We start from the raw sequence: 15,129 nt of genomic DNA, 5'->3' as shown, positions 1-15,129 counted from the left end.
CATTTGTGATTGCATGAAGTTTGAGTTGGCAAGAGAGTTGCTCTCCCAGCTTATCCCACCCCACTTGCTGCATTAAAAAAATTGCAAATAGAGCAAAAGTGCAACAGAAATCATGGTTGCTTAAAAGAAGTCCACAAAGTTTCATCAAGTTCCGAGAGTTGTGCAAAATCAGCAACAGTCCATTAGTGAGCCTGTGAATCCGGAACCTTTTTCCTTCCACATGTACAATATTTTGGAGTAGCCAACAATTTCTGGGTGATCCTCCCAGGTTGGATTGAGAGTCTTGTTATGGAACTTTTTAAGGCACAGGCAATCTCCCAGCTGGAATAGATAGATCTGGCACTCAGAGGAACTGATGCAGGAGAATATTTGTAGTGCAGAGTTGAAATGAAGGGTCCTTGGTGTTCTCTAAGCTTGGTTGTTTTCTTCTTGCAGACATTTCATTATCCAACCTAGGCAGTGGTGGGATTCAGCCAGTTCGCACCTATTTGGGAGAACTGGTTGTTAACTTTCTAAGCAGTTTGGAGAACCGGTTGTTGGAAGAAACCTCTTTTTGTGTTTTTTTTCCATTTTGCAGGGCTAATCCTGTAAGGAACGCAGGGAGGAAACATTCTGGTGCTGTTTCTAGCCTAATCTTTATTGCCCTGCTTTACAGAAACTGTTTCTCTGGTCAACCCTTATTACATTGCAATAGCTAAGGCGAAGTGCCCATTGATGTGAGTGACATTGAGTTGGCCACTCCCATCCAGTCACATGACCACCGAGCCCTGCCTACACAGTTGGTCATTAGGGCAGAGAACTGGTTGTTAAATTATTTGAATCCCATGACTGAAGCTACGTAACCTCATCAGTGCTGAGAGAGCACCAAGGACCCCTTGTGACCCCTACCCCAATTGCCTTCCAAAGCTCTCTGCTACTGCTGCTTCTGCAAGGATAGAAACTTTGGCATCCTCCTCACCCATAGATGTACTGAGAGGGCAGAGAGTCACCTCTCCTCTTTCTGAGTCCTTCTCACCCTAGAAAAAATTCTTGGGATTTTCCACATACGCTCTAGAGCCGTGATGGCAAACCTATGGCACACGTGCCACAGGTGGCACGCGGAGCCATATCTGCTGGCACTTGAGCTGTTAGCTCCAGGGCACAGGCGCATGCCAGCCAGCTGATTTTTGGCCTTCCAGAGTGCTGGGGGAGGCCATTTTTGTCCTCCCCAGGCTTCAGGAAAGCTTCTGGAGCCTAGGGAGGGAAAAACATGGGCCCAATGGGCCTATCAGAAGTCTGGAAACAATCTGTTTCCAGCTTCCAGAGGGCCTCCAGGGGGCTGGGGGAGGCTGTTTTTGCCCTCCCCAGGCTCTGGAGGTTTCCCTGAAGCCTAGGGAGGGCGAAAATGGCCTCTCCCGCCACCCCCGAAGAACTACCAAGCTGAGCTTGGAGGCGAGCAGTGCAGCACACATGGGGGGAAATGGGGTGTGTATGTGTGCGAACATGCGCATGTGGGGGCGCACTATGCATTATGGGTGCTGGCACGCATGCATGCTATCGCTTGTGCACGCTCACATTTTTGGCACCCAACAACAAAAAGGATAGCCATCACTGCTCTAGAGGCAAGCCAGACTAGAATAGCTTGGGTATCACAATATCTTTTACATGTAGCTGCTGAGCCAAAAGACAAAAAAAAAAAAAAAAAAAAGGAGGCAATTGGCCACCCATTAGGAACCATTCAAATAAACACCAGAGAGACATTGCAAGTAGCAGTCCCAGAGTCTGAAAGAAACTTCTGATAAGCAGCAGAGAGGGAATTTGAAACAAGTGCAAAGACTGAAACACAAAGTTGTTGAGCAAGCCTGACCAGCAAAGTGATTGCCTTTAATGATATAAGGTAAAATGACCAGGTTCTGACCCAGTTCTGGCGAACCGGTAGCGTAAATTTTGAGTAGTTCAGAGAACCGGCAACAGAGGTGGGTTCCTACCAGTTCGCACCTATTCAGTAGAACCGGTTCGTCAAATCTACCGAACCAGTTAGAAGAGGTTCCACCAGTGGACCCGGAAAGCAGGCCACACCTACAGAAGAGGTTCCAAAAATTTTTGAAACCCACCACTGACTGGCAAATACCATCTCTGGCTGGCTCTGCCCCCATCTATTCTCTGCCTCCCAAATCCCAGATGATTGGAGTCCCAGCTGATAGTCTGGGTCTTCTTCTGTTGTCCTGCACAGGAGAACAGAGCAGGAAAACAGGTTAATGGGGTGGGAAGGGAATGGGGATTTTACAGTATCCTTTCCCTGCCATGCCCACCAAGCCACACCACGCCACACCGCAGAACCGGTAGTAAAAATGTTTGAATCCCACTACTGGCTCCCAAGGAAGGTAACAAGGGTTCTTCCTAGCAGATTAAAAAAAAAACGCAGTCCCTCTTAAACAGACTCCCTCAACCACAAAAGACTTATCAGGAAAGAGTTCAAAGTCAGGAGTTTGTAAGGCCCCATAAGTTACGGTTTGAGATCAGAGGTTTTCTCTACCAGGTTTATGATCTGCAAAGAATTGTAGGTAAATTGTCTGTAGTCTTGGGAAGCAGAGGTGGCTTGGTGATGCAGTGGTTAGAATGCAGTATTTCAGGCTAATTCTTCTGACTGCCACCAGGTTGATCCTGTTCAGCTCAAGATTGACTCAGCCTTCCATCCTTCCAAAGTCAGTAAAATGAGGACCCAGATTGTTGGGGGAAATATGCTGACTCTATGAACAGCGTAGAGAGGGCTGTAAATCACTGTGAAGTGGTATATAATCTAAGTGCTATTGCTATTGTGGGATTCAAAATTGTACATTGCTACAAAGTTAAGTTTGGAGCAGCTAGAAGCTCTTCTTCATAAGTGGCTACAGACTGATCCTTAAAGGCTGGAATTGGTCATTCTAGGGGAATGGCAGAAGCCTCACGTGGAACAAAATAGTCAATGTCTCAAGGGTGCTTTTTCTAAAAGGCAACTAGACTTCCTTGGAGTTTTTTTTCCTTTTGAAAACAATTTACTTCTCTTGAATATGCTTCTTGGCTAAGAAGTAAAATGTTTTCAAAGCAAAAAAACAAAAACAGTTCCTTTTTTGGAAAAAAGTACCTTTGGGAGAACTATGACCTGGATGATTGGGAATCTCCATAGACAAAACACTGTCTATGGAGACCAAATCTTTAGATATTTTGAACAAGGATAGTAGCAACCAAGGATCTCAAGCAACCTATTGACAATGAATGATAGGGTCTGGGGGTGTCTAGTGGGCCACAGGTCACTTTTTGCATATAAAGATTTTAGTAGGTTGCCAAAGGCTGGTATCCAAGGCTTACAGAAGCCTCAACTTCCAAGTAGGTCTCTCACTGGGTGCTTGGTAGAAGATAGTGGCAATTGAAAAATAGCATTTATCTTGGCAGGAAAAAGAGTGCACAGTAAGGCCCAGTGACTTAGGCTATGAAATGAAGGAGTCACGTCTTTGGAGTTCATCAGGTTTTAAAAATGAAAAAGTAAAGGACTGACCTCAGATTGATTCATGAACATCAATAATTTTTTAAAAATCTAGCTAATAGATGAGCCTTACGGTAAGCAAAGGTTTATGTTTAGGGGTTAGGGTTAGGGTTAGTGATGGTGAACCTATGGTGAACCAGCGCCCAGCTCCACACGCATGTGCCCCGTTTCCTGCCAACCAGCCGGTTTTCAGGTCTCTGCTGCACATCCGTGGGGGGCGGGGCGCATGTGGGAGATGCACGTGCATGTGCAGGGGGTGGGGGTGCACATATGCATGGGGTCGTGCATGCATGGGTGGGGGCAGGATTCCTGCGGGGAGGTTGCGTACACATACACAAGGGAGTATGGGGAGCAGGGAGAACGTGCATATGCGTGGGGAGCATGGGAGTCACACGCGCATGCATGGGGCATGCAGGGGGGGCAAGCACACATTGCATTATGGGTGCAAATGCGCTTTCGGCACACAACAACAAAAAGGATAGCCATCACTGATTTGGGCTATCTAGGGTTCTGTAGATACTCGATTCCATCAACACCCTTCTTCCCCATTGAAATTATTTTTTTTAATCTTTATAATTTAAAATCAGTTTCCTCTGGGTGTACAGCCAGTAAGGAACAAGATGCTCTGTTATCAAGCACTTACCTGTAATCTTTATGCACAGATTGTGCTGAGATAAGGCTGATCTCTATCAAGAATGTTCAATAGGCAAGTTTACAGCTTTTAAAACAACTTCATAAGCTGTTCCTTCCCTTCCCACATACTCATCTGGAACAGTGTTGTGTGGTTCTTGCTGGCAGCTGCTGTATTACAGCCATAATTAGATGGAATTGGTCCCTGGCCTTAAACTCTGCTAGCCTTTTTTTTTTTTTAAAGAAAAAAAAACATGGCCTGGAAACAAAGTCATAGTTCTGTATGATAGTAATTCAACAGAAATCAATGTTTTGGTCTCAAAAATGCAAGGATAAGGCAATTTAAATCTGTAAAAATACTCAGTGAAATCTTTGCATAAACTCAAAGAATTAAATTGGTTGAGCATGAGACCTGAAAACACCTAGGAAATCTTGGGAAGTTATAAAACACAGTGTGTAAAGTATTGCAAAAGTCCTGAAAAAAAAGGGGGAAGTGTGTCAGCCCCCCTAAATTTTGGGTGAAGGCATGTGCCCCCCTCTGTCTTTCCCCTCCTCCTCCATTTGCTCTGATCTTCAACCACGTAACAAGCAGGCAAGAAGATAGATATGGTGAGAGTATGAAGAGGGAGCCTGAGCCAACGTGAAGCTGAGGCAAATGGGAGAAAGACTTCAAAAAACCAAGACTAGATGGCAGAGAATCTGAACAACAGAAACCTCTTAACTTTCTTCTAACATGCATTCAAGTTACACAAGTCACAATGTACAACATATACACAAGACTCTCACACACCAGAATGAATGGTCGATGCAGATGTGGCCAGATCCTGCATTCACTTTCCAAACACTATTTTATTACTAGAGAGATTCAGCTTTTAATGAGATAGACTTGCATAATGTTTAAACTTCCTCTCTGCACAGATCTACACTGTTAAATGCTTATCAAGCAAAAATACTGATATCTTCTTTCTATCACCATTAACACTGACAATGTAGCATCTCCCACCCATTCAGAAAACTCCGTACTTCCCTGCTTGTTCTTGCATACAGTCTTCAATCTGTCCTCAGCAGGGAGGAAGAGATGCTTAATCCTGGTGTACAGGTGGGAAGGTTCATGTGAAATTCAATCAAACCATTCAACAGGGAGACAGGCAAACAAAAACTAAAAAAATATTGTTCTATTATTTATATATTAAGTAAACTAAAAGCTGATTATGCTGATTGTAATGGCACTGTGGTAGTATTTGTCTAGGTAATTCACGCACACACAAACACACACTCACCCCCACACACACACACAAAACCCCTGCTATGGCTTTAAGATTTTTTTTTTTTTAGCACTAAGCTGTGCATGATTAAAAGCCTTTCACATTTTGCATCATGAGTTTCAATAGTGTTCTAAACAGTGTTGTGGGTTTTTTTTGTTCCTTCTTTGATTTTCTAGTATTTCTATGAATACCCAAATAGAGTTAACTTTGTTCTTGGCTAAATTACAGGGAGGAGCCTTGAGACAGTGTTATAATCGATTTCTGGATTGCAGGGATAAATGTCATCTGAAAGTTGGGTCCACCAGCCCATTTTCATTTCTTTTTTTAATTCTTCTCATCAAAAAAAAAAAAAACTTTCAGAAGTTTCATTGTCAAGTTAAAAGTTCCCCTTTTTGACCAATTTTGTTTACCGTATTTATCTATAAATCTCTGCCAGTTTCTGTTTGGCTTTTTTTCTTATTCCAATTTGAACCAGGAGCTTTCCACCGTCTCAAACTTGCAAGACTTTTTCTAAATCAGGTTGTTGTATGATTCTCCTAGGTAAACAGTCCAGCTGCTCCTGTGGCAGTGCTGTCCGCTTTCAATTGTGCTAGCTTTCCATGTTGTTTTTGTGATCTCAGAGTTGTAGTCTAGTTGATTTTCTCCCAAAGCAGGGAGACCCTGAGGCTTACCCCCACCTCACCATGTCTATAACGCTATTCCTTGAACCTTTGATCTGTCCAACTAGAACTGATCACAACTCCTTCTCCAATGGGAGAGGTGTCTGCAGGTGAGAGCATCTGCATGACAAAAGTCTTGAAGGCTACAGGACATCCACATCCTTTGAGAAGTAGGTAGGCATGGCAGAGCAAGGGAAAAGGCAATAGGCATCATATTTTGAACCATCATCTGGGCAATTTGTCACTCAATCATATCTACCCACTGAACTCAAAAGTCCAAATGACATATGTTACTTTACTGTGCACATAGCATGATTATGTAATGAGGCCATAGCATGTGAAACAAATACACAATGGAATTTGAGTGATGTCATGCATATGCTATAGATTAAGGCCCATTCTCCCAAATTATCATGATTTATATCATTCTTCATATGTGAATTGCTGCAAGTTTGATAAAATCTGTTAAGTGTAGGATTAATTTTTTAAAAAATTAAGACCATTTGTTTTGAAAAATATAGACAGTAGAAATACATTAATCTCTAACTTTATAGAATTTTTTATTTTTCTATTCCTCATTTAAGACAGACTTTAAATACATTATTAATTTCTCGGGACCAGAAAGAAATAGTAATTGTCCTGAGAACTAAAGAATCTAATGCATGTTCAGTTAGTATCAATTGAGCTTTGAATTCCTACTATTATCACTTGTTTTAACCCAAAAATATATATAAAAATAATGTGCTTTAATTGGTCCAGGGAAGCAAAAGATGCCCTTTTAACATTATTAGGGTTAGATGGGAAAATCGGCATAATTATTTTAAGGAGACATGTCTTTATTTTTTTCACCTGTTTGCGCAATTAAAGGAATTACATTGAAATTCAATTAAGTTTTAGTTGGCCTCACCCTGTTTTCTTAATGGTTACACCTCACAACAGCAATTTTGTGGAAGTGCTGCTGACAGTGCAAATACACCTACATGCACCAACAGCTTTCTTGCTTTTGTGGTACCTTATGACTGTTTGCCACGATGTAGAAAAGTCGCCACAATGTAGAAAAGATGTGGACTCTAGAAAGAGTGCAGAGAAGAGCAACAAAGATGATTAGGGGACTGGAGGCTAAAACATATGAAGAACGATTGCAGGAACTGGATATGTCTAGTTTAATGAAAAGAAATACCAGGGGAGACATGATAGCAGTGTTCCAATATCTCAGGGGTTGCCACAAAGAAAAGGGAGTCAAACTATTCTCCAAGGCACTTGAGGGTAGAACAAGAAGCAAGAAACTAATCAAGGAGAGAAGCAACTTAGAACTGAGGAGAAATTTCCTGACAGTTAGAACAATTAATCAGAGGAACAACTTGGCTTCAGAAATTGTGAATGCCGCAACACTGGAAGTCTTTAAGAAGATGTTGGATAGCCATTTGTCTGAAATGGTATAGGGTTTCCTGCCTAGGCAGAGGGTTGGACTAGAAGACCTCCAAGGTCCCTTCCAACTCTGCTATTGTATTGTATTGTATTGGTATCCGTGGAGGACCCCCAAGGGTTACCTCTTAACATGGTAAAATAATTCAGTAATTTCAGGGGTAAATGGGCAGCACAGATAGTTCTTGATGCCACCATTCATTTAAGGAACATTCAAAGTTATAAGCACTGAAAAAAGTGACTTTTGATCATTTATCACGCTTACAGTATGGTGTTGCAGCATCCCCATGGTCACATGATTTATATATGGATGCTTGATAACACACATTTATGACAGTTGCAGTATCCCAGAATCATATGATCCCCTTTTGTGATCTTCTGACAAGCAAAGTCAATGGGGAATCCAGATTCACTTAACAATCATGTTATTAATTTAATAACTGCAGTGATCCACTTAACTATTGTGGCAAGAAAGGTTGTAAAATTCACTTAACTGTCTTGCTTATTAACAGAAACTTTGGAACAATTGTGGTCGTAAGTCAAGGACTACCTGTAATATTTTCTGTATCCTCCCTCCCCCCCCCTTTTTTTTTAAGTGTATAAGTCATTCAGTAAAGATTTGCCTGGAAGCAATGCTAGAGAAAAATTTACTCGCTTTCTAAACTATTTTTAATTTTGTGTACCTCCATCAGGTGTCTCTTTATTTGCCCTCAATGCAATGCTATAAAGTCTGAGTATTGTCTTTTCTCATAAAAGAGTTGCTCTAGCCTTTGATTAATGATGAACTTACTAAGCTATCAACTAATAATCCAGTTTACCCCCACTCCACACAATGGGCTGGTAAATACCGGCTGAATCACTCTGCGTAAGGGGCAGTGTGGCTGAGCACTTTTGTTTGCCTGCTCAAGCAACATGCAATTATTAGAGCTTCCTTGTTGGCAAAAATCCAGTTGATACATGCAGCTCCGAGGTTTCAGGGTTCAGTGGAATGTGTGCTTAACTGTTGCAAATATTGTGTGGGAAGTTAATAAAAAATAAGGCAAGGTTTGCTAAAACAGTTCTTAAAAATATGCAAGTTGGTAAATTTTCTGTTATAATGATCTACTGTTAAATAAACACTCTTGCTGTTCTTCAATTTCTTTCGCATTTTGGGGTTTTTTTTGATGGAGGACACCTGCCTTCTTCATCTGCAAATATGCTAAACCAAATATGAACCTACATATTGTGATTGGTTAATTTATAAGTGGTAAATGAAGTGGCTGAATCAACATACCCGATTAATAAAATGAAAATTTAGTGTAGCATTGATATAGTGCCACCCCATTGCCCACCCCTGGACTATTTTGTCCTCTTCTGTTCATAAGCATCAAGTCCCAGTTGGCATTTTTAAGAAATACAGTATTAGCCCAAGCTGATGTTCACCAGTAAGTTGTGACAAGATATTTTGAGATGTTTTCGCCTTCTCCATCTTTCACATTTTTTAGATTTAGATTTTTAAAAACAAAATGGAAATTAGCATGTTGCAAAGTAAAGCACCAAGCTGGACTCAGAACTATTGCTAAATGGACTTGCAGATGCTGTAAGCAGCCAGCCCTTCATCGACTTTCATCTGGTGCAGTTAACAGACCTTCTGGAAGCATTCAATATGTTCACCTCAGGAGAACTCTTTGGTTGTGTCTCAAAGATGCTTTTTCAAGAGGCAACTAACTGGACTTTCTTGTTTTTCTTTGAAGATGTTTTGCTTCACATCCAAGAAGCTTCTTCAACTCTTGGTTGTATTTCACTACTAGAAAGGGAGGAAAGTCAAGGCCAAATAATGCTGCTGCTTCATCATCATTATGGATTTGTGGTACTTGCTGCCTTTTAGAATTAAGACTTGCCCCATCTATTACAACCTTCTGGGGCAGGGGTGAAATGCTACCGGTTCGTAGTAAAAAAATGCTACTGGTTCGGGCGAACCGGTATTTCCAAAGATCAGCTGGGTGACGATCAGCTGTGACACATAATTTATATGAGCTAGAATTATCAGATTTCTTGGTTTCTAGCTAATCTAAATTGTGTGGCACAGCGAATTCCCCCCCCTCGCTGGCTTCGGAAGGATTCAAAATGTTCCTTTTTAGCACTGTGCGGGTACACCTCAGGGACTCATGCGCGCAAAGCACACACTTGGTAGTAGACTCACCGAACCGGTAGCAGACTTCAGAGGATTTCACCATTGTTCTGGGGGCTCTTTGAAGAGCACTGCTGGCTAATGAACTCTCACCATCTTTAATTTTTACCAATTGTATCAATCTGTACTGTGGGTGTTTTATCTGCCGATTGCTAGAGCCTCTAATCCAGTGTTTCTCAACCTTGGCAACTTGAAGATGTTCGGACTTCAACTCCCAGAATCCCCCAGCCAGCGAATGCTGGGGGATTCTGGGAGTTGAAGTCCGGATATCTTCAAGTTGCCAAGGTTGAGAAACACTGCTCCAATCAATAACATAAATAACTTTCTTTCAATGTCTCAGAGTCTCATCTGGACTCCAAAAACAAAAGTGCTGGACGGCTGCACCCTAATACTTACACTTCTAACATAGAAGAATTTTGTGACTGGACATCCCTATTGTGGCAAAAGTTGTGTCCATAATACTCCTGTGGTGGTTTCAGGAAAATGCTAACATTTGGTTTTCAGGTCCCGTTAAGCATCATAAAAATCTGTAATTTTCCTGCAGTATGTCTTTTTAAAGGTTAGGAACAAGTGTCATTAACTCAAATTGAGTTTGCATTTTCTTCAGTATTTACAAGGCAGAGGATATTTATTGGTTATCTGGAAGTGACCAGTGTGGGTTAATTGCTGTGTGTGTTTTGTTACTCATGAACCCTGGATTGTTTGTCCCATGCCTAGTTTCTAATGGTGGCAGGCAGGCAGGATATAAGAGAGGATAAAAACTTGCTTCATTCTACAAAGCGTGATTGATCTTGTTGCAGAAACAGGCAGACATGATTAGATTACTTTTAAAAGGAGCCTGCAGAGATTATTAACTTTCCTTGTGAAAAAAGACACGTATGTGCTCCACAGAGAAGAGATGGCTACTGTCACACAGGACCGTATAACTGTTTACTGGGAATACAATGAAAAACAGTCTGTTTGATTAGACTGAGTCCACGATTCCTCAGTCTCTCTTAACATTATAAAGGAAGTACAACTTGCCTTTCTCATTGTTTTCCCAGTAGAAATCACATGGATCTGATAGGTAGTTCCCAAAAAGGGATATTCAGCCAGGAATCGAAGAAGCAAGAGGGCCTTTGAGAGTGTGCAGCCTGCATGCCCTCACTCTGAGCAGGCGCAACTGTTCCCATCAATCATACCAGAAAGTTTTTCACAGAAAGGAATCTATGGATGACCATTTGAAGGAATATAACTGCTCCAAAAAAGACAGAAGATGTCTTTATGAGACTACTACTGGATAAAAGAAGGTGTGTGTGTTTGTGTGTCAGAGAGAGGGGGGGGGGGGAAGAGAGGGAGAGATATTTTATAGTATCCAATACCACTAGGTGGCACCCACTGGCAATTTTTTAAGGTTTAGCTAAACTGTCAAGATTTTGGCCATTTAAGTACTGTATATATTTTTGAATTTTTCTCCTTGCTTGCAATTTTGCTTACCTCTCTTCATCATGTTTGGTTATGATGAAGTCAATGATTATTTCCTGTATTGTAATCTTATCCAACTTCCCAAGTTTTTAAATGCGACTCCAATATATTCCTTTTTAAAAGGGGAGAGGAGAGCCATTCCGCACAACACAATATGTAGACAGGCAACTATTCGTATTCTTGATCCCATCTTCCTAAAAGATTGGCTGAATGATGTATGCAACCTATAGGTAACTACCAATATACTTTGGCGAAGACTGCTAGCTTTGTGGGCTAAATGGGTTTGGTGCATGCTTAAAAGCTTCTTATTCCTGCTGCTTGAATGCAATGAATACAGGTGGTCCTTGACTTAAAACAGTTTATTTAATGACTGTTACAATGGTGCTGAAAAAAGTGACTTATGACCATTTTTCACCTTTGCAGCATCCCCATTGTCATGTGATCAAAATTCAGATGCTCGGCAACTGGTTCATACTTGTGACCATTGCTGGGTCCCAAGATCAAGTGCTCACCTTTTGCAACCGTTTGACAAGCAAAGTCAATGTGGAAATCCAGATTCACTCAACAACCATTTTACTAACTTAAGAACTGTCGTGAGTCACTTAACAGCTGCAGCAAGAAATGTTGTAAAATGGAGCAAAATTCATTTAACAACTTAAACAGAAATTTTGGGCTCAATTATGGTTGTAAGTTGAGAACTTCCTACATTACATACTTCACATGTGTTATCTGAAACGGGGCAACGCTACAAATGAGAGTTCTCCAAGTTCACTGCAATCCCTACCTTGGCCTGATGCAACTTGAATCTATTATCTAAAAGGAGATTCTTGTTGGGAAATATCCCAGGCCTCCAGCAGCCGTCTGTATGACTAGAGAGAATCTCTCTAGAACCATCTGCAAGCACAGAATATAGAAACCTTTCCACTGCAGCAAATGTACAACAAGAGGATGGCAGTCGTGTTCTTCGCAATCCTTGCTACAAATTACAAGAGACACCTTTGCAAACACTTTCCAATATTTTATTACAATCTCAATCCAGAAAATATCATTAGTTCATGAGATATATATACATTCTTACATGTAACGCCCTCCCCCCACTTTTTAAGCAGGTAAATCATATTTCATATACATGATATACTGTACATCAAACATTAAAAAATAAATTCAAGGATTCCAAGGCTATTTGTGTTCCCCCAGACAGTCCCCCAGGCTTTCATGCATACATTTATTTTTCTTGGTCATACATCAGCCGTCAGCAACAAATACATACAAACCCTCCAAAATGTACTGGCCTAGTAACAGAGATTGGCAAGAAATGCTACCAGGAATTACTTTCTTAGTTCAGTAATCTGCAGTTATTAAGAGTGTGGGCTGCCATTTCAAAACATGGCGCTATCTTTGTCTATTGTCAGTGAGACATGATTAGGTTACGCAGAACACAGCTCAGTAATATGCATGGGTTTTTAGTTGGTTCCATTAATGCAACTCCCCTGTGCTACTGTCATAATGCTGTTTAGTATTTAGAAGTAAATTGAGTTTGCAAGTTAAGATGATACTAAAATGTTAATTACTGAGTTAAGTGCAATAATGTCACCCCCCCATTCTAATCTGTGTTGCAGTCTTCATTTAAAAGTGGTAACATGAACACCACTTGCCTTCAAAAATGTAAGCACTTAAAAGAAAAAGGAAAGTCCAGAAGGTTTTTTTTCTTTTAAAAAAAAATTGTTGAAAGTGTCTCAACTTGAAAAAAATTTTAGCTCATTTTTACGGAAATACAATCGGTTTATAGAAAGTATTAAATGCTAAGTTCTGAATTGTACAAAAATGGCACACAAGTTCAGAAACAAATAATGATTTGATTCTCTGTCCAAAACTGATTGTTAGCCTACTTGGGAAGAGCACTTTAAAAAAATATTAAGGATTTTCCTGCTTGGGTAACGACCTCAAAAATGGTTGTACTGGCATGGGTGGTATATCTGGAAAATAATCTGGCTCATTGAGTGTTCCACTAAAGATTACTTTAGCTATTCCACAAATTAATCGAAGTTCAACATATCCACATCAGTATTTATATAACTTCTCAGTCTATTCTGAGAGTGGTCAAAACCAACCAACAAAGGAAGAAGCTATTGAAAGCAGCCAGAAAGTAATAATCATAGAACAACATATGTAATTTTGGGCAGTGGCCATCTCACAGATTTGTCTGAGCATGCACATGGCCTCGTTTCTTTCCTTACACCATGTCCAAATTGTATTATAAAGCTAAGTTGCTCCTGGGAATGAAAGGGAAGAGTATATTTTCCTTGCTTTTGTTGCTTCTTTCAGATTTCTCCTTCCTTGTGTGCTTTAAAATCCTCAAATCAGGTTCCAATGCATAATGAATTAAGTCCATTAGAAGACCAAATAAGCTGCAGCTAGTCAGAGGAACAGAGGTAGCAATATTGGTTCTCTATCCTTAAGCCGAAGCAAGTGTCTTATTAATAAGAAATACCTTTCAAATGCTATTCAGGCTTTTGCCAAAAGACTGATCAGGGATAGACAAGCTTCACATTTCAGGATGGACTGAAAGAGCCAAGGTGGCGCAGTGGTTAAATGCAGCACTGCAGGCTACTGCTAGATCAGCAGTTCAGCGGTTCAAATCTCACCGGCTCAGGGTTGACTCAGCCTTCCATCCTTCCGAGGTGGGTAAAATGAGGACCCAGATTGTTGGGGGCAATATGCTGACTCTCTGTAAACCGCTTAGAGAGGGCTGAAAGCCCTATGAAGCGGTATATAAGTCTACTGCTATTGCTATTGCTATGGACTGCAATTCCCATCCATTTCCTATTTTTTGTCATGGTAGCAGTTGGAGGAGACTTATAGTCCAAAACATCTGAAAAGCTTCGAATTGCTCATCCCCTGTGGAGACCATAAGGTACTGCGGTTCTGTTGCACCATCTCTGCATTGGCCATTCTCTTGTGCAACTCAGAAGCTGCTTTGAAAAGAAGAAAGACCCACAGACGAATCTAAGGGTCAGTTGCTCTTAATTAGAACAATTAGACAGTCGTTCTTGTGACTGGCTTCCATTGGAACACATTTATTTCCCGCTGTATGAAAGTACCAAAAATTTGTTCACTTGGAAAATTTTATTTTTACACCTTGGATTTTAAGAATAGTCTAGATTCCAGAATTACTGTGTGAGAAGAGAATACATACTTCTATGCTGAAGCAATTCATATGCAAAATTACATCATACAACACTGGATGACAAAATACTTGGCATGAGACACAAATGGCAAGACAGGACTAGCACCTCAATCCCATTTTTCATCAGATCTGAAGATTTTATATATATATATATATATATATATATATATATATATATATATATATATATATATATATATATATATATATATATATATATATATATATATATATATATATGTCTGATTCAGGATCAACCACACCATAAAAGGCATCTGTGGATGGTCACAAAACTTCTGTCCCACAGCAGTATTTCTTGTTTTTATATTCTTATCAGGAATGGAATAATTTCTCTCTCATCAAATTTAAAACAAAAAAATAAAAACCCACTTACTTTACGAAATATAATCATTATCCAACAAAAAAAATTATCATCCAATAAACAATAAGAAATGCTCCAGTGCATTGATAGAGTTCAGTAAAGAAATCTGCTTGGTAATACACACCTCCTTTGTTGGGCAGCTGAATGGATCTAGAGATGTGCTATTCTCTGCCTTGAGCAGTTCTCCAGCACAGTTGATAGTCGCCCAAGGCAATTGCTATTCAGTCCAAAGCATTGTCTATAGAATGGAGTCTTATATACATTTTCAACAAAACCGTTCCAGTTTTTCCATTTGAAATTATAACAGGCACGTTTTAAAAAAAATACAAGCAGTTTACTTCCTCTGAAGATCTTTTTTACTTAAAAAAAAGCCTGTAAAAATATTCTGCTCAACCATCTATATCCATCTAAGAAGGAGAATATACATATGTAAGAGTTTTATCTG

The sequence above is a fragment of the Thamnophis elegans genome, chromosome 1 (assembly GCF_009769535.1).
Source record: "Thamnophis elegans isolate rThaEle1 chromosome 1, rThaEle1.pri, whole genome shotgun sequence".
Lineage (NCBI taxonomy): Eukaryota > Metazoa > Chordata > Lepidosauria > Squamata > Colubridae > Thamnophis > Thamnophis elegans.
This window is presented reverse-complemented; position numbering follows the sequence as displayed.